The sequence below is a fragment of the Trachurus japonicus genome, chromosome 24, assembly GCF_045865225.1.
Source record: "Trachurus japonicus isolate A0001 chromosome 24, Traja_1.0".
Lineage (NCBI taxonomy): Eukaryota > Metazoa > Chordata > Actinopteri > Carangiformes > Carangidae > Trachurus > Trachurus japonicus.
In genome coordinates, this window is record NC_140930.1 from 696,518 (window position 1) to 722,381 (window position 25,864).

Genomic DNA, 25,864 nt, shown 5'->3' on the forward strand with positions numbered 1-25,864 from the left:
TAACCAAATCATTTCCAGGAGATTGGAGCTATAGGTACAATAGCGCATACAAAAATAATTAACCCAGATAACTTCAGATAAGACCAAGCCAAGATAAGTATTAAGATAAATATCTTTCCATACAATAATTTCCATTTTCCATACTTTTCCAGACCTGGAACTGTATAAAATCAAATTCCATACTTTCCATACTTGCGTAGGAACCCTGGGCTCAGCTGCCTGGGTTGGCCCTGCCCACCAACATGATGACCTCACACCTCATAAATTCAATTTTAATTTATTTAAAAGGGACAGTGTACAGTTCAAACATAAATGTTGTCATTTGATGCACTGTACCAGATTATAGCTGTAAGCTCATTTGCATCTGTAGTCCGTTGGCAGGTCACATTAAAAATAGGCTACAACACAATAACAGGACAGATAAAACAGTTTACAGGGATAAAGCAGCGGCTCTCTAACTGTTTTACACCAAAGACCCTAAACTGGCACTAACTAGACCACGGACCACGAAGCAAACACCAGAAATACACAAATATTTGTTCTGAGGCTGAAGAACGTGACTTTTTTAGTCAATGTTCATTCAAATTAGGGCCAACGGAGTGAATTTGTGGAAATATTGTAGAGAAAAAGTGGTATTTTTCCAAAAACTTTTAAACATTTCTAGAAAAAAGTGGTAAAAATTCTCAAAAAGAAACGTAAAAAAGAAAAAAATCTAGAAAAAGTCGTGCACCCCCTTGAAACCACTGTCATAAAGAACAGGTGTGACAGGTGTTTCAGGCTCCGCCCACTTTGTTTATTTCACTCTGATGTTGTTGTTGTTTTCTTCTTACTGGTGGTTTTTATTTCACAACCTGAGGTCAGCGCGGTCACTTCCTGTTTGTGAGCGGCTGCTGGTCTCATGTGGATCTGGATTTGCTGAGTCGTGCAGAGTTCGTGGTTTCAGTGCTGAGTCACCACAGACCGGGTCCTGTGACCGAGTCTCTTCAGTCCGCTTCAGTCCGCTCTGCTCCCTAGACCTGGTTCTGACACTGCAAAAACTCTACATCTACCAAGAATATTTGTCTTATTTCTCATCAAAACAATCTCATTCTACTTAAAATCAGACTCATCACATTAAAAGCAGCTTGTTTTTAGACACTTTTTACTTATTTCAAGCAGATTTTCACTTGAAATAAGTAGAAAAATCTGATAGTGGAGCAAGTTTTTCTTTCTTATTACAAACACAAAAAACTTGCTTTCACTGGCAGATTTTTCTACTTATTTCAATTGAAAATTAGTTTGAAACAAGTGAAAATGATCTAAAAACAAGTTCATTTTTAGGTGATGAGTCTTATTTTAAGTGGAAAGAGATTAGTTTTGACTAGAAATGAGACATTTTGACAAGAAATAAGACAAATATTCTTGGAAAGATGTGGAGTTTCTGCAGTGTACTGAGACCTGGTCCCTGTTCAGCTCCTGACCCCATGGACAGAGTCACTGGAGGTCACATGGACCAAGACTCAGACTCAGACTGAAACTGAAACTGAGACAGAGACCAGTTGTTCATAATAATCTGATCAGATTCTGGATCAAATGTTGAAATGTGTTGATCAGAACGTTTTAGTGGGATCAGGAAAACTTTGATCCAGAACCTCAGGATTATTCTGATCCAGTTTGGTGGATTCAGGAACAACATGGGATTTAGATTCAAATAAACAACATTTATCATGTCACATATTTATACATTTATTGATTTAGATTTTAAACCATCACAGTGATAAAGTTAATAAAGGAACTTTAGATTATCACACAGATGGAGAACTTTTAATTCATTCATTAATTAATGAATGAATTAAATTAAATTTTAAGTTTGAATTTGAAACAGATGGAAAAAAAATATTCACTGTGTATTTGACTGATGTGGATCTATTTTATGTATTTAAAGCTGTTGAACTGGTTTCTATCAGCTCCAGGGTGAGATGCAGATCAATAAGGGAACAGAACTGATCAGATCAGTCAGTGATCGATGATAAGACAGAACAAACAGGACCAGCACCAGCTGACCTCTGACCTCAGAACAAACACCGTCTGTCTAGTCCTCCAGTCAGCTGATCCCAGGTCAGCTGACCCGCCACAGCCCGACACAGGGACCAGTGTTGGACCGGACTGAGCTCATCCTGACGGACTGTCACACTCCAATAAAACTTTATTGATTTCCTATCAGAACCGATCAGACGGTGATTGAAGCAGCTCAGAAACATCTGTCCAGCTGCAGCTCTGAAACATCTGTCCAGCTGCAGCTCTGAAACATCTGTCCAGCTGCAGCGCTGTCTCACACTCACACTGCAAAAACTCTACATCTCTCTACACCAAGAATATTTGTCTTATTTCTAGTCAAAACAAAATCTCCTTATAGGCTACCTAAAATGTGACTCATAACATAAAAAGCAGCTTGTTTTTAGACACTTATAGACGCATATTTTCACTGATAGTGGAGCAAGTTTTTCTTTCTTATTACAAGCACAAAAAACTTACTTTCACTGGCAGATTTTTCTACTTATTTCAATTGAAAATTAGTTTGAAACAAGTGAAAATGATCTAAAAACAAGTTCATTTTTAGGTGATGAGTCTTATTTTAAGTGGAAAGAGATTAGTTTTGACTAGAAATGAGACATTTTGACAAGAAATAAGACAAATATTCTTGGAAAGATGTTGAGTTTTTGCAGCGCAGACTGTCAGTAGTTGTGTCGGTAGTTGTGTTGTGTAGTTGTGTCGGTAGTTGTGTGTGTCCTTACCGTAGCCGTGTGGTTCCGTGGAGCGGGAGGACCGGGGAGGACTCTCTCTCTCTCCCCGCTGCAGGTCTCTGTCTGTCGGTCACAGTCTGGAGGAACAACCGGCACCGCCCGCCGGAGAGGGGCGGGGTCAGGGCGGCGGTCACCGTGGTTACCGTGGTAACAGAACCATAGCAACCCGTGCCCGTGACACATCTGGCCGCGTGCGGTGCGCTGTCAGCATAGATAGTTACCGAGGCAACCAGGAGAGAACCATGAGATGACGTCACATCTGATCACACTGACATTCCAGAGATAGTGATGAAAAGTTTAGAGACAAACAGAAAGTTGTTGTGTTTGATTTCAACTAGAAGAAATAAAGTTTCATATCCACTCATGAACTAACTGCTTTCTTTATTTTAAAAGTTTTTTTTTTTTTTTAAAGTTAAAGACGTTGGGCTTTAGGGTGAAGTTTCAGAATGTTCTGACCCTGCAGATGAACTCAGTTTGACCTTCTCTAGATGTGTAGCTATGTATGTATGAGACTAACTGTGTAATAACAGGCTACACTGCAAAAACTCAAAGTCTTTCCAAGAATATTTGTCTTATTTCTTGTCAAAATGTCTCATTTCTAGTCAAAACTAATCTCTTTCCACTTAAAATAAGACTCATCACCTAAAAATTAACTTGTTTTTAGATCATTTTCATTTGTTTCAAACTAATTTTCACTTGAAATAAGTAGAAAAATCTGCCAGTGAAACAAGTTTTTTGTGCTTGTAACAAGGAAGAGAAACTTGATCCACTGTCAGATTTTTCTACTTATTTCAAGTGAAAATCTGCTTGAAAAAAGTAAAAAGTGTCTAAAATCAAGCTGCTTTTTAATGTGATGAGTCTTATTTTAAGTAGAATGAGATTTGCTTTGACTAGAAATGACATTTTGACTAGAAATAAGACAAATATTCTTGGTAAGATATTGAGTTTTTGCAGTGTACAAATCAAACTGCCTTGTCTATGTACATTTACATTATATAGCAGCCGATATAAAGTCCTATATGTAGTGTTACCCTAATCCTAACCTCTAAGTTAAAGTTTCAAACGAGTTTCATTCATTTGTTTTTTTTTAATAATTCTGTTGAACCACGATTCAGAAGCAACGTCTGATTTTCATTCACTGAACTTTTACCCGTTAGAACTTTAGTCAGTTTCAAGTTAATTCAGTGACAGTTGTTTTGTTTTTTTTATCATCAATGAGGCTGAACATGTTTTACAAAACATTAAACCACTTCTGAACCGTTAATGACAGAGACGAACTGCAAACTGCATCTGAACCTCAGGATTCTCACTGTGTTGTTGAACATGTTAGTCCACAGAACAACAGGAAACATCTGGGAATAACACACACAGTCTTCAGTATAAAGGCATGCTAAGTTGTGTAATGCTTTCAGAAATCTGACTATGTTGTTGGCAAAAGAGACTCTTCATCTGACACCGTGTCTCCTCTTTAACCCATTCGTCCTCAGGCCTTCATCCGACTTCTGGTTCGCGATGATGTAAAAGACGACGACACATGGAACACATCTCATTTCTAGTCAAAACTAATCTCTTTCCACTTAAAATAAGACTCATCACCTAAAAATGAACTTGTTTCTAGATCATTTTCACTTAAATTCACAATAAATAGAAAAATCTGCCAGTGAAAGTAAGTTTTTTGTGTTTGTAATAAGGAAGAAAAACTTGCTCCACTATCAGATTTTTCTACTTATTCCAAGTGAAAATCTGCTTGAAAGAAGTAAAAAGTGTCTAAAAACAAGCTGCTTTTTAATATGATGAGTCTTATTTTAAGTAGAATGAGATTTGTTTTGACTAGAAATAAGACAAATATTCTTGCTAAGATACTTGAGCTTTTGCAGTGTAATGCTGCATTAGCATCAAAACAAAGAAGGCTAAATAAAAAACGATAATACATACGTCGTCTAAGAAAAAAAAGGAAAAGTTAGGGCGAGGGGCCCACTTTAGTATTCTTTAAGGGGGCCCAGAATTCCTAGCAACGGCCCTGACCTTCAATAAAACGGAGTTCATCTCGACAGCACGTCTTGCCTACTCATCATTGAAGATACCTAGATACTTCAGTCGAGTTAAAAAGTGTTTAGCTGTCTGGTGATGTGTGCAACGCTACATACACCCATCCTAACAAGTGATAATCCATTGATCCACCGATTGATTATTAAAAAGGCTTGGTTGGAAACAAACGCATACGACCGGGAGGAGGCAGGAAAACAGCGGAGAACTGAGCCACATGTCGGCTACAGGCAGGTATGAACCCCTCTAAAGGCCCCATGGATGTATTATTTTTGAAAAAATATAGCTTTTAATAAATATTCTACATATTCAACCTTTAATTTAATACAATAAAAAATAAAAATATGAAAAAAAAAATGTTGTTGTTGTATCATAAATATCTGTCTGACATTTATAACTAGAAAATTTCCTCTCGGGAAATTTTGAATGGGCCACGGGAGCTACTGCGGGTTGTGCCATCTCTGTCAACATGGGAATCAAACCCACGATCTTAAGGTCAAGACAGAGCTGATCAGACAGACACATGATCATCTTTCTATAAGCACTGATATGGAGGAGCTGTAACCACATTAGGTTACCTGTGTGTGTGTGTGTGTGTGTGTGTGTGTGTGTGTGTGTGTGTGTGTGTGTGTGTGTGTGTGTGTGTGTGTGTGTAACTGTAATCACATGAAGCTGGCTCTAGAGTCTGTGTGTGTGTGTGTGACTGACTTGACACATAGTTAGTTAGTAGCTGCATCCTGTGTCAGTCTGATTTAGCTGTGTCTGTGTTTATAAACATTTAAACGAGTGCCAGGTGGATTGTTTATGAAGTTAACGAGCCCTGGCCTGAGGATCAAAGAGGTTACCACGGCGATAGGGGCCCCCGCAGGCTGAGACAGACAGAAACGTGGAGAAAAACAGCCATTTTCTGCCTCTAAACCGGCCTCACAATTAGGCTTAGCATGACAAAACGGTAACTCCTATCAGAACAAAACACAGATCAACGTTGCTCTAAGGACTTACTGAAAATTTCGGTACGATTTGGTGTTTCTACAGTAAATATTTTGGCGACGCTGGCAGTTTTAAAACATCAGGCCGTTCTGCTCCTCTCAGAAAATATTTGTATTGGACTCAATGAGGAGCAGGGACAGACGTGGCCGCACTCAGAGGCTGATTCTGTAAGTTCTGTAAGTCTCTCTGATATTTTGAGCACATGACATGAGAGATAACAAGTTTGTCTTACAAATTCTGAAAAAATTATGTCTGTAGAGTGTAAATTGTGGCCGTGGTGGCAATTTATCCAGAAAAAATACAGAATGTTTCTTCACTCTCTCCCACTCTAACCGATGATGTCACGCACTCTGACACGAACATTCCATGCAATACACACCCATTATAAACTCATAATTTCTCCAAAAATGATCATGGTCATTGATCAGGGATTGATCAAAAACTATATGACCTATCAAAACGTGGAGTAATACGACAATACACAAGACTTGTGTCTACTGTTTAAAGTTTAAATGGAGTCTCTAGGTGAAAGTATGCCTGAGCAGTAGACTTTTGTTAAACTCCAATGATTGGTCTTTTTCGGTCTTTTTTTTTTCGCCCGTCCCATTGACTTACATGCAAAATTTTTGCGCAGTTTTTCGCGACTACGTCGCGAAAAATTCGTAAACTGTTGAGAAAAGTAATAGCACAGCGATCCCGATCAGGACGCACGTTTTGATATATAATATGTCCTGCAACTCTTCGAGTTGCAGGACTAGTAGCACATCGAAATCTGGCCGGAAGTGGAAAAATAATAATAACTAGGAAAAAATCCACACAATAACAGTAGGGCACTGGTCCCTGCAGCTATTTCATAGCTGTTGGGACCAGTGCCCGGTGCGATTGCCCGTGGCCCTAATAAACCAAACGGCTTGAAAATCGGTTGATAGAGCCCTGCCTCTGTTGACTCTAATGCAGGAAGTAGACGCGGCTTCGCCCTCACCAAGATGGCGGCCGCGTCGACCACTCAGGCCGACAGGGGGCAACACCGGACCGGAAGTGAACCAAAACAAACCGGCAGAGACTCTTGACTGCGCGGGTAGTTTGACTGTCTGCTGCTGCTAACCGCTACTGGACGTCTAGCCGCTGAACTGTGGACTTACGCTAAAGGTGAGTTATTATGGGTTATATTAACGTTTATACCCCCCGTTACCGTAGAACAACGTTACAACTCGACGTTACCGACGGTTTAACGTTACTTGTTACTGTTACAAACTAGTTTATTGAAGGCGGGAGATGTTTTCCGTCGTGTTGTTGTGAAGCTGTGACAGCTGCGTCTGTCGGTGAATCCACGGAGAATAAAACACCACTCAGGTCTTTGTTATTAGACTTTAACGCTGATTATACAACAGTTAGTTCCGACTAGAGCACTGGAAACAGACATTATCACTCCGCTGTTCAGCTGGACAGGAGCTAAATCAGAGCCAGGCTCCCCATACAGGAGCTGCCCCATCTCTCTGCTGCTGCTACAGTTAGAAACCTGAACATTAAACCATCTCTCTGCTGCTGCTACAGTTAGAAACCTGAACATTAAACCATCTCTCTGCTGCTACAGTTAGAAACCTGAACATTAAACCATCTCTCTGCTGCTGCTACAGTTAGAAACCTGAACATTAAACCATCTCTCTGCTGCTGCTACAGTTAGAAACCTGAACATTAAACCATCTCTCTGCTGCTACTACAGTTAGAAACCTGAACATTAAACCATCTCTCTGCTGCTACAGTTAGAAACCTGAACATTAAACCATCTCTCTGCTGCTACAGTTAGAAACCTGAACATTAAACCATCTCTCTGCTACTACAGTTAGAAACCTGAACATTAAACCATCTCTCTGCTGCTACTACAGTTAGAAACCTGAACATTAAACCATCTCTCTGCTGCTGCTACAGTTAGAAACCTGAACATTAAACCATCTCTCTGCTGCTGCTACAGTTAGAAACCTGAACATTAAACCATCTCTCTGCTGCTACTACAGTTAGAAACCTGAACATTAAACCATCTCTCTGCTGCTGCTACAGTTAGAAACCTGAACATTAAACCATCTCTCTGCTGCTGCTACAGTTAGAAACCTGAACATTAAACCATCTCTCTGCTGCTACAGTTAGAAACCTGAACATTAAACCATCTCTCTGCTGCTACTACAGTTAGAAACCTGAACATTAAACCATCTCTCTGCTGCTGCTACAGTTAGAAACCTGAACATTAAACCATCTCTCTGCTGCTACAGTTAGAAACCTGAACATTAAACCATCTCTCTGCTGCTGCTACAGTTATAACGCCTGGTTCACACTGGACGCCGAAGCGCCGCGACGCGGAGCGGCCGCGGAAATCGCGCGCGAGCCGCGTCCCTCCAGTTCACACCAGACGCTGATTTCTCCGCGGCGGTCGCGAGCGCCTCTGCTCCTCAGCTGTTGTTTACTCACATTCAGAGCTGTGTTTTTTACATCATGGATAAGTAAATAACCTCATATAATTATAACACCGTGTGCTGTGGGTCAAACAACTCCCTGTACTTCACTTCCAAGATTAATTTCACGTCCTCCTTCACTTTACAACAACTCGTCTCTGCCTCTCTCTTTCTCTCTCTCTTTCCCTGTTTGTTTGTGTGTTTTGACCCCCCCTCCTCCTCCCTGCAGCCAGCCCACTCCGTGTCTCCCTATCCTGTGTGTGTGTGTTTTCATCTCTCTTGTTCTCTGTTGAGTCTGACAAATATAAATACGGTCGCATTTGTCAATCGCGGTATTTTATTTTGAAAATCGCTTTTATTTTGAAAATTGACCGGATTCTCTCGTGTTTCTTTGTGTGACTTCCTGCCAGAATTGATGCGGTCGGCCGCGGCTCGCGCACAAAATAGAGCAGACGCCGAAACCGGCGCTCCACGGCGCGAGCCGACCGCGGAGGACCGCGACGCTCCGCGTCTAGTCTGAACTACAACACCAGTTAACGAGGGCGCCGAATGGAAGCGGACTCCGCTCCGCGGCTATTCGCGGCGCTTCGGCGTCCGGTGTGAACCCGGCGTAAACCTGAACATTAAACCATCTCTCTGCTGCTGCTACAGTTAGAAACCTGAACATTAAACCATCTCTCTGCTGCTGCTACAGTTAGAAACCTGAACATTAAACCATCTCTCTGCTGCTACAGTTAGAAACCTGAACATTAAACCATCTCTCTGCTGCTACAGTTAGAAACCTGAACATTAAACCATCTCTCTGCTGCTACAGTTAGAAACCTGAACATTAAACCATCTCTCTGCTACTACAGTTAGAAACCTGAACATTAAACCATCTCTCTGCTGCTACTACAGTTAGAAACCTGAACATTAAACCATCTCTCTGCTGCTGCTACAGTTAGAAACCTGAACATTAAACCATCTCTCTGCTGCTACTACAGTTAGAAACCTGAACATTAAACCATCTCTCTGCTGCTACTACAGTTAGAAACCTGAACATTAAACCATCTCTCTGCTGCTACAGTTAGAAACCTGAACATTAAACCATCTCTCTGCTGCTGCTACAGTTAGAAACCTGAACATTAAACCATCTCTCTGCTGCTGCTACAGTTAGAAACCTGAACATTAAACCATCTCTCTGCTGCTGCTACAGTTAGAAACCTGAACATTAAACCATCTCTCTGCTGCTACAGTTAGAAACCTGAACATTAAACCATCTCTCTGCTGCTGCTACAGTTAGAAACCTGAACATTAAACCATCTCTCTGCTGCTACAGTTAGAAACCTGAACATTAAACCATCTCTCTGCTGCTACAGTTAGAAACCTGAACATTAAACCATCTCTCTGCTGCTACAGTTAGAAACCTGAACATTAAACCATCTCTCTGCTGCTACAGTTAGAAACCTGAACATTAAACCATCTCTCTGCTGCTACTACAGTTAGAAACCTGAACATTAAACCATCTCTCTGCTGCTACAGTTAGAAACCTGAACATTAAACCATCTCTCTGCTGCTACAGTTAGAAACCTGAACATTAAACCATCTCTCTGCTGCTACAGTTAGAAACCTGAACATTAAACCATCTCTCTGCTGCTACAGTTAGAAACCTGAACATTAAACCATCTCTCTGCTGCTACAGTTAGAAACCTGAACATTAAACCATCTCTCTGCTGCTACAGTTAGAAACCTGAACATTAAACCATCTCTCTGCTGCTACTACAGTTAGAAACCTGAACATTAAACCATCTCTCTGCTGCTGCTACAGTTAGAAACCTGAACATTAAACCATCTCTCTGCTGCTACAGTTAGAAACCTGAACATTAAACCATCTCTCTGCTGCTACTACAGTTAGAAACCTGAACATCAAACCATCTCTCTGCTACTACAGTTAGAAACCTGAACATTAAACCATCTCTCTGCTGCTACAGTTAGAAACCTGAACATTAAACCATCTCTCTGCTGCTACAGTTAGAAACCTGAACATTAAACCATCTCTCTGCTGCTGCTACAGTTAGAAACCTGAACATTAAACCATCTCTCTGCTGCTGCTACAGTTAGAAACCTGAACATTAAACCATCTCTCTGCTGCTACAGTTAGAAACCTGAACATTAAACCATCTCTCTGCTGCTACAGTTAGAAACCTGAACATTAAACCATCTCTCTGCTGCTACTACAGTTAGAAACCTGAACATTAAACCATCTCTCTGCTGCTACAGTTAGAAACCTGAACATCAAACCATCTCTCTGCTACTACAGTTAGAAACCTGAACATTAAACCATCTCTCTGCTACTACAGTTAGAAACCTGAACATTAAACCATCTCTCTGCTGCTACAGTTAGAAACCTGAACATTAAACCATCTCTCTGCTGCTACTACAGTTAGAAACCTGAACATTAAACCATCTCTCTGCTACTGCTACAGTTAGAAACCTGAACATTAAACCATCTCTCTGCTGCTACTACAGTTAGAAACCTGAACATTAAACCATCTCTCTGCTACTACTACAGTTAGAAACCTGAACATTAAACCATCTCTCTGCTGCTGCTACAGTTAGAAACCTGAACATTAAACCATCTCTCTGCTGCTACTACAGTTAGAAACCTGAACATTAAACCATCTCTCTGCTGCTACAGTTAGAAACCTGAACATTAAACCATCTCTCTGCTGCTGCTACAGTTAGAAACCTGAACATTAAATCATCTCTCTGCTGCTACTACAGTTAGAAACCTGAACATTAAACCATCTCTCTGCTGCTGCTACAGTTAGAAACCTGAACATTAAACCATCTCTCTGCTGCTGCTACAGTTAGAAACCTGAACATTAAACCATCTCTCTGCTGCTACTACAGTTAGAAACCTGAACATTAAACCATCTCTCTGCTGCTGCTACAGTTAGAAACCTGAACATTAAACCATCTCTCTGCTACTACAGTTAGAAACCTGAACATTAAACCATCTCTCTGCTGCTGCTACAGTTAGAAACCTGAACATTAAACCATCTCTCTGCTGCTGCTACAGTTAGAAACCTGAACATTAAACCATCTCTCTGCTGCTGCTACAGTTAGAAACCTGAACATTAAACCATCTCTCTGCTGCTACAGTTAGAAACCTGAACATTAAACCATCTCTCTGCTGCTGCTACTACAGTTAGAAACCTGAACATTAAACCATCTCTCTGCTGCTGCTACAGTTAGAAACCTGAACATTAAACCATCTCTCTGCTGCTACTACAGTTAGAAACCTGAACATTAAACCATCTCTCTGCTGCTGCTACAGTTAGAAACCTGAACATTAAACCATCTCTCTGCTGCTACTACAGTTAGAAACCTGAACATTAAACCATCTCTCTGCTGCTACTACAGTTAGAAACCTGAACATTAAACCATCTCTCTGCTGCTGCTACAGTTAGAAACCTGAACATTAAACCATCTCTCTGCTGCTGCTACAGTTAGAAACCTGAACATTAAACCATCTCTCTGCTGCTACTACAGTTAGAAACCTGAACATTAAACCATCTCTCTGCTGCTACAGTTAGAAACCTGAACATTAAACCATCTCTCTGCTGCTACAGTTAGAAACCTGAACATTAAACCATCTCTCTGCTGCTACAGTTAGAAACCTGAACATTAAACCATCTCTCTGCTGCTGCTACAGTTAGAAACCTGAACATTAAACCATCTCTCTGCTACTACAGTTAGAAACCTGAACATTAAACCATCTCTCTGCTGCTGCTACAGTTAGAAACCTGAACATTAAACCATCTCTCTGCTGCTACAGTTAGAAACCTGAACATTAAACCATCTCTCTGCTGCTACAGTTAGAAACCTGAACATTAAACCATCTCTCTGCTACTACAGTTAGAAACCTGAACATTAAACCATCTCTCTGCTGCTACAGTTAGAAACCTGAACATTAAACCATCTCTCTGCTACTACAGTTAGAAACCTGAACATTAAACCATCTCTCTGCTGCTACTACAGTTAGAAACCTGAACATTAAACCATCTCTCTGCTGCTACTACAGTTAGAAACCTGAACATTAAACCATCTCTCTGCTGCTACAGTTAGAAACCTGAACATTAAACCATCTCTCTGCTGCTACTACAGTTAGAAACCTGAACATTAAACCATCTCTCTGCTGCTACAGTTAGAAACCTGAACATTAAACCATCTCTCTGCTGCTACAGTTAGAAACCTGGACATTAAACCATCTCTCTGCTACTACAGTTAGAAACCTGAACATTAAACCATCTCTCTGCTGCTACAGTTAGAAACCTGAACATTAAACCATCTCTCTGCTGCTGCTACAGTTAGAAACCTGAACATTAAACCATCTCTCTGCTACTACAGTTAGAAACCTGAACATTAAACCATCTCTCTGCTGCTGCTAGAAACCTGAACATTAAACCATCTCTCTGCTACTACAGTTAGAAACCTGAACATTAAACCATCTCTCTGCTGCTACAGTTAGAAACCTGAACATTAAACCATCTCTCTGCTACTACAGTTAGAAACCTGAACATTAAACCATCTCTCTGCTGCTACAGTTAGAAACCTGAACATTAAACCATCTCTGCTGCTGCTACAGTTAGAAACCTGAACATTAAACCATCTCTCTGCTACTACAGTTAGAAACCTGAACATTAAACCATCTCTCTGCTGCTGCTAGAAACCTGAACATTAAACCATCTCTCTGCTACTACAGTTAGAAACCTGAACATTAAACCATCTCTCTGCTGCTACAGTTAGAAACCTGAACATTAAACCATCTCTCTGCTGCTACAGTTAGAAACCTGAACATTAAACCATCTCTCTGCTGCTACAGTTAGAAACCTGAACATTAAACCATCTCTCTGCTGCTACAGTTAGAAACCTGAACATTAAACCATCTCTCTGCTGCTACTACAGTTAGAAACCTGAACATTAAACCATCTCTCTGCTGCTACAGTTAGAAACCTGAACATTAAACCATCTCTCTGCTGCTACAGTTAGAAACCTGAACATTAAACCATCTCTCTGCTGCTACAGTTAGAAACCTGAACATTAAACCATCTCTCTGCTGCTGCTACAGTTATAAACCTGAACATTAAACCATCTCTCTGCTACTACAGTTAGAAACCTGAACATTAAACCATCTCTCTGCTGCTGCTACAGTTAGAAACCTGAACATTAAACCATCTCTCTGCTGCTGCTACAGTTAGAAACCTGAACATTAAACCATCTCTCTGCTGCTACTACAGTTAGAAACCTGAACATTAAACCATCTCTCTGCTGCTGCTACAGTTAGAAACCTGAACATTAAACCATCTCTGCTGCTGCTACAGTTAGAAACCTGAACATTAAACCATCTCTCTGCTGCTGCTACAGTTAGAAACCTGAACATTAAACCATCTCTCTGCTGCTACTACAGTTAGAAACCTGAACATTAAACCATCTCTCTGCTGCTACTACAGTTAGAAACCTGAACATTAAACCATCTCTCTGCTGCTACTACAGTTAGGCTGTCTTTACACTGCACGGTTCAAGTGGCCCAATTCCGATTTTTTTCTCTCAAGTGGCTCAGATCGGATCTGTAACATGAATGTGTAAACGGGACAAATGCGCATGGAATCGGATATTGTCAGATCAGATTCAGGCCCCCGTTATATGTGGAAATAAATCAGATACAAATCGGATCTCTGCCAATGCGACTGCAGTCTAAACAGACAGATCGGATCTTCCCTGGCAATGCGTGTCATACGTCATCAATGATAATATTAATTCACGTGCTCACGCGTCTCGCTGAACCTCTGTAGTCCGTGATTGACACGTGGGGCTGACCGGGACTACCGTGGCCAGCTGTAATCACTGTCACAGGCGTTACAGTGTTTAATAAACTCGTCGTCCCTGTAAATGAGGGAAACCTCAGTGACCAACGAGTTAAAATAAAGGTTTAAATAAATAAAAAAAATAATTTTTGTGGTGTCCGCGCGTCTGTTTTTTTCCCCCTCACTAGTTCTTGTTTTCACATAGCCACTACAGTAACATTCTATGCGAATCGATACGAGGGCAAGCGAGGGAGCACGAGATAAACACCAGATTTCACGTTTTCCTACCGGCAAAAACTGAACGGAGCCGATAAGAAATCAAGAGAGGAAAAACAAACATTGTATACAAATGTGTGAGGCTGTCCCGTCCTCACGACGTGAGCGACGGAGGATCAAACGGTGGCACAACTGTCACCGTCACTCAGCTGCTCATCTCACAGCAGCTCCGCTCCACGCATAGACTGTAAAAAAAAAGGCTCCACGCAGCCACTTCACTAACGTTATTTTGTAACGTTCACTTTGTAAGTGACGTGTTGGATATAAACTCTGAACACCAGACTCACCTTTGTTTAAAAATATTCTTATATTATTACGTGACAATTTCCTGAAATCACTAGTTTATTTCCAGCGGGTCGTTTCATGCAGGCACAGCAGGTGTAAATGCAGATTATCAGATCTGGGTCACTTCTGATAGAACATGTAAATAGACCGTCAAAAAAATCGGATATAGGCAACAAATCGGAATTGGGCATCAAGACCTGCAGTGTAAAGACAGCCTTAGAAACCTGAACATTAAACCATCTCTCTGCTGCTGCTACAGTTAGAAACCTGAACATTAAACCATCTCTCTGCTGCTACTACAGTTAGAAATGGACCTGAACATTAAAACCTGGACCTGACCTCGTCCGTCTAATTGGAGATAAATCTCTACTAAACACGGCTGGAAAAAAATCGCTGCGGGGGCAACTACGTTTTGACGGCGATGTGTTTTGATATTAGCGTTAGCTGTTGTTAGCCACGTAGCTCAGCTACTTAGCTTCAGCTGTGTTTATATTGATTACATAGCAGATAAACAAATGTAATACGGTATCGATAACGTCTCTGTGTCTTCACGCTGGTCCTGTTGCTCCGGTGCTGATCAGACACGGGCTCAGAACCAGAACCAGCACTGGAAGCAGCTCGGTGGAAAAGCTTGTAGCTAGTAGCAACAAGCTAGTATGAAATGTTTATGTGTTGCCTGGCAACAGCCTTGTCTCCCTTCCAGTTGCAGAACTATTTCTGTTGGCGGAGCCAAATAAATGATTAAATAAACAAACAAATCATAATCTCTTGTAGTTTATTACTGTTCTAAAATGCGCTCGTAGCACTGTTGTATAAAAGCAATATCACACTGGAGGTCGTGCTGTTGTACTGTATCAGCACGGTGGGATTATCTGACCCAATCACAGCCGTGCTGATATACAGTACAACAGCACTCCCTCTACTGTGATATTGCTTAATCACTGACTAGTAGAGACTAGTAGAAACTACTACAGTACTACACATTCTCTCTTCTCTCCCTCCATCATTCTCTCTTCTCTCCCTCTCTCCATCTTTCTCTCTTCCTCTCTTCCTCTCTCCATCTGTCTCTCTCCCTCCTTCTCTCTCCTTCTCTCTCAATTTAAAAAAATATTCAAAGTCAATTCAACAAGCTTTATTGACAGGACTGTGTTGTACATTATTACCAAAGCATTAGGGCAACAGAACCAGAATACATAGATTATTAATTAATAATAATAGTAACAACAGAACGATAACCCTAACCTCTGTCTTTCTCTCTCTCCGTCTTCTCTCCGTCCATCAGCGCGTACATCGCCAACAGAGTCACAGACAAACTGACTCCCATCCACGACAGGAGCTTCTGCTGCAGGTCAGTGCTTCATCATCCTCATCCTCAGTAGCTGGTTCCCATGGAGACAGATTGATTGATTGATTGATTCAGATCCTCATTATCTATGGCAATGCCAAAGCTATTCTTCCTGGGGTCCATACAACATATTTACAGTGTATTATTACACGGCTCTATTGAATGCTGCTCTCTGATTGGTCCAGCGCTGCGTTCTGCGGTCTGTTATTTCTGTATAACGGACCGTCGTCATGTATAACAGACCGTTGCTAGGGACGCCGCTCTGATCAGCGCAGCACAGAAAAGAGAAACTATGCAGGATTACCTTGTGTTTCATTTTTACCGTCATTAAACAGCTTCGGACTATTAGTGATGTTAGATAAATGACTGGTAACTTTTCTGGAGGAGGGTCTGGCAAGCGAGACTACAAGGAGAGTGGAGGCTCCTTCCACACCGCTGCTGGAAACCAGACCTGCATCAGAGCCTCTGCTCGGCAAAACAGCGGAAGTGACCCGGTCTTGCAGATTCGCTAAATGCAATTTTAAATCGATGAAAGTCGTATTTTGATCAACATTATGTTTCAAATTAATTATTTCACTCGTAAACCGTGTAATAAGCGGGATAATGTAGAGTTGGTCGGTTGTTATGGAGAAATAAACCCCTTCATGTTGTATGAAACCACTTCCATACAACCTGTCGGGGTTTATTTCTCCATAACAACCTCCGAACTATACATTATCCCTTACATAATGCAATTTACGTCCCATACTTTACAATCCATGTTCAAATACAACATAAAACACAAGGAAATACCAACAGATACACAAAAATACAAGACAATACAAGACAGCTCCCTAGGTCAGCAGTGGTACGTAGTATTTACATATCATGATGTCAATACATGTCTACATTATATATGTTGGTCACACAATAAGTTTCAATAGCCCATTGATCAGGGTATCCGCGGGGTCTTGAAAAGTATTAAAAAGTCTTTTCACGACTTTATAAAGTCTTAAATTTTGAAGGAATCCGAGTAGGGAAACGGCGCTCGGTACTGGAGTACTCGGATATCGGCTGCAGCTCTACTAGAAACAAAATCAAATGAGCTGAGGCACATGTCACGACTGTCTGTCCAGACTGTAGTTTTTGTTTTTGGGGAGTTGAGCAATATTTCTTTTTTGATAAACTTTTCCTTTGATTTATTATCCCAGCCTGTTTTGAATTCTGTTGTTAGTGGTCTACAGTCTTAGGGGTTGTGTCCACCAGGCGCGTTTTCAGCGCTCTGGGCGTCTTCTTTCCATTCAAACCCTATTGAGTTGGGTGCTCACAGCCACGAGCCCGGAAACTGCTTTTCCATAGTAGAAGAGTAGTAGAAATAGTACCAGGTACCATTTTTAGTACTGAGCCGCGCCGTGCCATGCGGAGCCTAGCAGTGCCGGGCCGCGCCGTGCCATGCGGAGCCTAGCAGTGCCGGGCCGTGCCACGCCATGCGGAGCCTAGCAGTGCCGGGCCGTGCCGTGCCATGCGGAGCCTAGCAGTGACGCGCCGTGCCACACCATGCGGAGCAGTGACGAGCCACGCCGCGCCAATTAGTGCCGAGCAGTGCCGAGCAGTGCCGAGCCGTGCCGCGTCATGCAGAGCCGAGCTGTGCCGAGCCGTACCGCGCCATGCAGAGCCGAGCTGTGCCGAGCCGTACCGCGCCATGCAGAGCCGAGCTGTGCCGAGCCGTACCGCGCCATGCAGAGCCGAGCTGTGCCGAGCCGCGCCGCTCCACGTGGAGCCGTGCCGCGCCATGCAGAGCCGAGCAGTGCCGAGCCACGCCGCACCAATTGGTGCCCTAGCAGTGCCGTGCCATGCCGAGCTGCGCCATACAGTGCCGAGCAGTGCCGAGCCACGCCGCGCCATGCAGAGCCTTTGTGCCATGTAGTGCCGAGCAGTGCCGAGCCATGCAGAGCCGCGCCATGCAGTGCCGAGCCGCGCCATGCAGTGCCACAGGTCAGAGTTCCAGAGGAGGAAACCACAGACAGACAGTCAAAAGACAGTTCAAAAACCGACTTCTCACCACAGCATTGGGGGCTCAGGCTCAGACGTGCACTCGCTTCAGTTAGTGATTTTACTACTCTTGTTTTCATAACTGTATTTCATTTCATTTATTTATTAGTTTATTTCATAAGGACAGTGCACCACTAATCAACAGAGTTAAAAGAAAAACTGTAAGTGGGCCAGAGTTAGCCAACAAGGCTAGTTTTCCTCCGTTGTCCCTGGCCAGATGTTAAAGGCAACCTAAAAGCCAAAAAAAAGGGGCAACAATTAGGCTAAGTACTTTCAAAACACAACTTACATAACAATCTACCTAGTAAAAGCTCCTAATAACAAGTAAAACAGGTAAGAAGTCTGACATACAACATAACAAAAGCTCATGGCATGCAGACATAACATGCAGACAAGGAGAAGAAGAGCAAGAGAAAAAAGCACAGCTAGAAACACATGCAAGTAGCACACATAGCTAAGACATTAGCACAAACAATATCAGACATTACTAGACAGGACATAAAATGGCAGGCATTAGGCAAAAAAATAAAAGCTAACAAACAAGCAAACAAACAGGAAAAAAAACAAAAACAAAACAGGATTGTGTTGATTTGATGTTTGATCTTCTATGATCTCTGTGTGCTACAGACTCGCTCTCAATGGATCTACCCTGTTAAAATAAAGGTTAAATAAGAGAAACATCCTCCAGACTCTGGATGACAGAGGTTTAACTAGACTGTAGGGCTGACCCCACAAAAATCGAAGCTTCGTTCGTTGCCATGGTAATCGATCATGAAGTCCGTGATCGATTGTTTTTTTTGACACCGGTTCTCATCGGCAACTGTTACATTAAAATGAGTCGGCTACTTGGCATCCTGGAAACCTGCCTGACTTTGGAGACATGCAGTGTTTGTTTACCGTTACTTTCATTATTTACGCTATGATTATCAAAATATGGTAATCGGGTCAGCCCTACTGCCGGGGCCCCACCCTGGAGCCAGGCCTGTGGTTGGGGCTCGCAGGCGAGCGCCTGGTAGCCGGGTCTCCGCCCACGGGACCCGGCCGGGCCCAGCCCGAAGGAGCGACGTGGGCCCGCCCTCCCGTAGGCCCACCACCCGCGGGAGGGTTCAGAAGGGGCCGGTGCCGTGTGTTTTGGGTGGCAGCCGTGGGCGGGGGCCCCGGCGACCCAATCCCCGGACAACGACTCTGGCTTTAGGGACATGGAATGTCACCTCGCTGGGGGGGGAAAGAGCCTGAGCTCGTGCGGGAGGCTGAGAGGTACCGGCTAGAGATAGTCGGGCTCACCTCCACGCACAGCCTGGGCTCTGGAACCCAACTCCTGGAGAGAGGCTGGACTCTCTTCCACTCTGGAGTTGCTCACGGTGAGAGGCGGCGAGCTGGTGTGGGCTTGCTCATAGCTCCCCAGCTCAGCCGCCATGTGTTGGAGTCCAACCGAGGACTCCATCGTTCTGCTGGGGGACTTCAACGCTCACTAGGCAGCGACAGTGTTACCTGGAGAGGTGTGATTGGGAGGAACGGCCTCCCCGATCTGAACCCGAGCGGTGTTTTGTTATTGGACTTCTGTGCTAGCCACAGTTTGTCCATAACGAACACCATGTTCAGGCATAAGGGTGTCCATCAGTGCACGTGGCACCAGGACACCCTAGGCCGGAGGTCAATGATCGACTTTGTAGTCGTGTCATCTGATCTCCGGCCGTATGTCTTGGACACTCGGGTGAAGAGAGGGGCTGAGCTGTCAACTGATCACCACCTGGTGGTGAGTTGGATCCGCTGGCAGGGGAGGAAGCTGGTCAGACTTGGCAGACCCAAGCGTATCGTGAGGGTCTGCTGGGAACGTCTGGCAGAATCCCCTGTCAGGGAGGTCTTCAACTCCCACCTCCAGGAGAGCTTTGACCGGATTCTGAGGGAGGCCGGAGACATTGAGTCTGAATGGACCATGTTCTCCACTTCCATTGTTGACGCGGCTGTCCGGAGCTGTGGCCGTCAGGTCTCCGGTGCCTGTCGCGGCGGTAATCCCTGAACCCGGTGGTGGACCCCGGAAGTAAGGGATGCTGTCAAGCTGAAGAAGGAGTCCTACCGAGCCTGGCTAGCTCGGGGGACTCCCGAGGCAGTTGACGGGTACCGGCAGGCCAAGCGGACGGCAGCCCGGGCGGTCGCGGAATCAAAAACTCGGGTCTGGGAAAAGTTCGGGGAGGCCATGGAGGAGGACTACCGGTCGGCCTCGAGGAAATTCTGTCAAACCATCCGACGCCTCAGGAGGGGGAAGCAGTGCTCCGCCAACACTGTTTACAGTGGAGGAGGGGAGCTGTTGACCTCGACTGGGGATATCGTCGGACGGTGGAAGGAATACTTCGAGGATCTCCTCAATCCCACTGACACGCCTTCTGTCGAGGAAGCAGAGGCTGAGGACCCAGAGGTTGATCCATTCATCACCCAAGCTGAAGTCACTGAGGTAGTCCGGAAGCTCCTCAGTGGCAAGGCACCGGGGGTGGATGAGATCCGCCCCTGAGTACCTCAAGTCTCTGGATGTTGCGGGGCTGTCGTGGCTGACACACCTCTGCAGCATCGCGTGGCAGTCGGGGACAGTGTCTCTGGACTGGCAGACCGGGGTGGTGGTCCCTCTCTTCAGACCGGGGTGGTGGTCCCTCTCTTCAAAAAGGGGGACCGGAGGGTGTGTTCCAACTACCGGGGGATCACACTCCTCAGCCTCCCGGGGAAAGTCTATTCCAGGGTGCTGGAGAGGAGAATTCAGCCGATAGTCGAACCTCGGATTCAGGAGGAACAATGCGGTTTTCGTCCTGGCCGTGGAACACTGGGCCAGCTCTACACCCTCCGCAGGGTGCTTGAGGGTGCATGGGAGTTTGCCCAAACAGTCCACATGTGTTTTGTGGACTTGGAGAAGGCTTTCGAACGTGTCCCACGTGGCATCCTGTGGGAGGTGCTCCGAGAGTATGGGGTCGAAGGCCCTCTGCTGAGGGCTGTACGGTCCCTGTATGACCGGAGCAGGAGCTTGGTTCGCATTGCCGGCAGTAAGTCAGACCTGTTCCCGGTGCGTGTTGGACTCCGGCAGGGCTGCCCTTTGTCACCGGTTCTGTTCATTATTTTTATGGACAGAATTTCTAGGCGCAGCCAAGTGCCGGAGGGGGTACGGTTCGAGAGCCACTTGATTTCATCTCTGCTTTTTGCGGATGATGTGGTCTTGTTGGCTCCCTCGAGCCAGGACCTTCAGCATGCACTGGGGCAGTTTGCAGCCGAGTGTGAAGCAGCTGGGATGAGAATCAGCACCTCTAAGTCCGAGGCCATGGTTCTCGACCGGAAAAAGGTGGCTTGCCCCCTCCAAGTTGGGGGAGAGTTCCTGCCTCAGGTGGAGGAGTTCAAGTATCTCGGGGTCTTGTTCACGAGTGAGGGGAGAACGGAGCGCGAGATCGACAGGCGGATCGGTGCGGCGGCCGCAGTAATGCGGTCATTGTATCGGTCCGTCGTGGTGAAGAAGAAGAAGGAGCTGAGCCGAAAGGCAAAGCTCTGGATTTACCGGTCGATCTACGTTCCCACCCTCACCTATGGTCATGAACTCTGGGTCATGACCGAAAGAACGGGATCCCGGATACAAGCGGCCGAAATGAGTTTCCTCCGCAGGGTGGCGGGGCGCTCCCTTAGAGAGAGGGTGAGGAGCTGTGTCACCAGGGTGGCGGGGCGCTCCCTTAGAGAGAGGGTGAGGAGCTCTGTCACCAGGGTGGCGGGGCGCTCCCTTAGGGATAGGGTGAGGAGCTCTGTCACCCGGGAGGAGCTCGGAGTAGAGCCGCTGCTCCTCCACATCGAGAGGAGCCAGCTGAGGTGGCTCGGGCACCTGTATAGGATGCCCCCTGGACACCTCCCTCGTGAGGTGTTCCGGGCATGTCCCACCGGGAAGAGGCCCCGAGGAAGACCCAGGACACGCTGGAGTGACTACGTCACTCGGCTGGCCTGGGAACGCCTTGGGGTCCCCCCGGAAGAGCTGGAGGAAGTGTCCGGGGAGAGGGAAGTCTGGGGATCCCTGCTCCGACTGCTGCCCCCACGACCCGACTCCGGATAAGCGGATGAAAATGGATGGATGGATGGATGGATGGATGGATGGATGGGTCAGCCCTACTAGACTGTGGAGGAGGATGTTCATGGTCGACCTCCATCTGTTAAAGCTGTACAGAAAAGAAAACTGAATTTGAGCCCACTCTGGGTCATAAAATTAGTGTAATAACTCATCTATCAGACGATGGAGGCCAAACTTTGTGCAAAATTCTATTTTTATTCTATTTTTTTCATATAAATGAAAAACTTTATTTAAGTTGTTGTGCTTTTTTGATGAGCAACAGCAACTGGAATATTTTAAAAATGTCAGAATAGTCAATAAACATTTTTACTTTCTCTGAAAATTATGTCCCAGCAGAACGAACTCCATCGTTCTGCCTCGAGGAAATTCTGGCAAACCGTCCGGCGCCTCAGGAGGGGGAAGCAGTGCTCAACAAGTTTTGTCCAATTTTACGTTTAGATATGTAAATTAGGCAATATCTAATAAATATCCATAACCATAGACCGCATAGACCGCAATAAATTTTCATACATTTCCAGAACAGAAATCTGAACAATGGATAAAACTACTTTGTTTTATTTTGTTGAGACATTAAACTTACCAAAGATCTATTCAGTGTTCAACAATGAATTTACTAAAGAAGCGTAACAGTTATTTAATCCTCATTTATTTGATATTTTATGTTTTGTTTATTTTATTCATGGTTTCATCTCTGAAATATGACGTCTGTTCTTGTTGTATTATTTGCCCAACTAGTAGCAGCTACTCGGTGCGTGGTGAATAATTGTGCAGTGTAATGTACAAACACTTTTATTATTATTATGTTATCTCTGTATTAATTATTATTATTATTCTGTAATGAACCTGGTTGTCGTGGCCTTGTGATTGGTCCACAGTGACGAGCGATGGAGTCGACAGAGAGCAGGTACGCTCACCTGCTGCAGCCAATCAGAGAGCTCACCAAGAACTGGGAGATCGACGTGGCCTCGGAGCTCAACGACTACTTAGAGGAGGTGACACACACACACACACACACACACACACACTGGTTGTATCTGGTTTATCTTGATTTATAGACATTAAAGGACAATTGACCTCTGGCTAAGCCACGCCCCCAAACATGATGAGCCAATCACAGTGCGCATAGCTAGCCCATACACTGGACATTCTCTGCTTCCACGTCCATTGAAATGCATTGCAGTTAGTCAGTTTTCATTGGTTTTTATATGTTTTTTCTTGACATTTTAAGTTTAAAATGGTCAAACGGTGTTCATGGGGTACATGCAACTCTGACACTAGGTATCCTGAGAGGCTGGGCCACGGGGGGGATTATTTTACGTTTTCCAAAGCCACATCTCAACCGAGAGAAGTGTCTGCTCTGGATAAAGTTATGCAGTAGACCACAACACCAACTAAACCTGGATAAACTTAACAAGGATGTCTACATCTGTTCTAAGTTAAGTCAACAACGTATTTGAGGCAACATATTGTCAGAGATGTTTGGATGTTAGCCAGTATCACAACTAAGCATAAAGTCCGCTAGCTTAATGCTAACGTATAATGTAAAACTCCATAGACAGGCTAACAGGAATTAGCCCGTCACTATCGGCGTTTCGCGGCAACCGACAGCCATAGCAGTAAAGCTAAGTGAAGTTTTGGTGACTTCAACATGATATTTAATCTTTCTGTCTCCTGTGAAATGTCTCTACTGTGACAGCTGTTGTCATAGCAACTGTCACCCAATGTTGACTGTTTGTCCGAGTGAGTGGAGGGGGCGGGGCTTAGCCAGAGGTCAATTCCGGGCAAATTCAACTCACCCTGTATTTTCCTTACTTCAAGCAAGCCGACATGTTTGTAAAACTAGATCTAATTCAAAGTCTCCCGGAGTCGAGACCCAGTTGCCGTGCGCGGTGTGTTCAGGTGCAGTGGGAATTGCTACCGTTTGTGTCAGAAACACAGGAATATCAACTCTGGACTTGGCTTGAAGTGAAAAAATAAACTTCTGGCTGCATGTTTGAGTCTCCATCTGACGCTGTCTGTGGCTTTGAGGGATGGAAACAGCCTAAGCAGCAGAACTTCAATCCGCTCCCATTCATCGCTGCCGTGGCAATGCGGGGACAGACACAACTACCAACTGAAAACCTTCAGATTCCTTCTTTTAGACCTAAAATGTTAGGAACATACAGCCTCGAGTTGAATTCGCCTGGAATTGTCCTTTAATATGTATTTCTTTAACTTTACTGGGGACAAAAGGAGCCTCAGACTCTCAGTGTTTGTGAACTGGAACTTCTTGACGTTGAGTAAAGTTTAAATTTTGTCTTTTAAAGGCGGAGACGACGACTCGGACAACGACCACGAAGCGTTTCCTGACGACATCCCAGCAGAGTTTGGTGGTGGAGAAGTCATACAAGCAGGTGGGATGGATAGATAGATAGATGTGTATGTGTTTAGAAACATGTTAACGAGCTCTGGCCTGAGAATCAGACATTACCACGGCAACTTGAGGTGGTTACCACGGTGATAGGGCCCCCGCAGGCTGAGGCAGACAGAAACGTGGAGAAAAAGAGTGATTTTCTGCCTCTGCACCGGTCTCACATTTAGGCTTACTGTGACAAAACGGTAACTCCTATCAGAACAAAACACAGACCATCATCGCTCTAAGGACTTCCTGAAAAATGTGGTACGATTTGGTGTTTCTACAGTAAATATTTTGCAGAAACGTGCAAGTTTAAAACATCGGTCCGTTCTGCTTCTCTCAGAAAATCTTTGTATTGGAGTCAATGAGGAGCAGAGACAGACGTGGCTGCACTTAGAGGCTGACAATTCAAATTCTGTAAATCTCTCTGATATTTTGAGCACATGGTGAGAGACAGAACAAGTTTGTCTACAAATTAGGAAACAATCATGTGTGTAGAGTGTAAATTGTGGCCGGGCCGAGTGTGGAAAGAGGAAAAATCTGGAATTTTTCTGAGCTCTCTCCCACTCTAACCGATGATGTCACGCACTCTGACACGAACATTCCGTGCAACACACACCCATTATAATCTCATAATTTCTCCAAAAATGATCATGGTCATTGATCAGGGATTGATCAAAAACTATATGACCTATCAAAACGTGGAGTAATACGACAATACACAAGACTTGTGTCTACTGTTTAAAGTTTAAATGGAGTCTCTAGGTGAAAGTATGCCTGAGCAGTAGACAGTATGAACAGTCCAATGATTTGTTCGTTTTCTGACCTCCTCCCATTCATTCTCTATGGAGTTCTGTTCTGTTGATCTGTTGTAACTCACCTGAGGCTGCGACAGGTGAGTTCATGGATCAGAGCTACACAGGTGAGATGATGAATAATGACGTGTGTTTTTTTGTGCATCTGTGTGTGTGTGTGTGTGTGTGTGTGTGTGTGTGTGTGTGTGTTTGTGCAGATGACCAGAGAGACGAGCTGAACTACGAGGACCTGGTGAAGCTGCGAGTGGTTCGTCCTCAACACACACTTCACCTGTGGTGTGCTCTTATTGTGAAAGGTGGTGTGCTCTTATTGTGAAAGGTGGTGTGACTTCCTGTGTGTGTCTGTGTGTGTGTGTGTGTGTGTGTGTGTGTGTGTGTGTGTGTGTGTGTGTGTGTGTGTGTGTGTGTGCAGGAGCAGCTGGTGGTGAACAGCCAGGGCTACACTCAGGAGACGGCGCTGTCCCGACGGGTCAAAGAGTGGGAGGAGATGATCCGTCCTGAGCTCGACATGCAGG

At 44.3% G+C, this 25,864-nt stretch overlaps 1 long non-coding RNA gene across 1 annotated transcript; it reads left to right on the forward strand.

Moving 5' to 3' along the window:
- The first annotated feature begins 5,954 nt into the window (after nucleotides 1–5,954).
- Nucleotides 5,955–25,864, forward strand: LOC146961044 (uncharacterized). The gene is made up of 3 exons (XR_015035216.1): nucleotides 5,955–5,995; nucleotides 25,547–25,596; nucleotides 25,762–25,864. It is a non-coding gene; the product is annotated as an uncharacterized LOC146961044 (long non-coding RNA).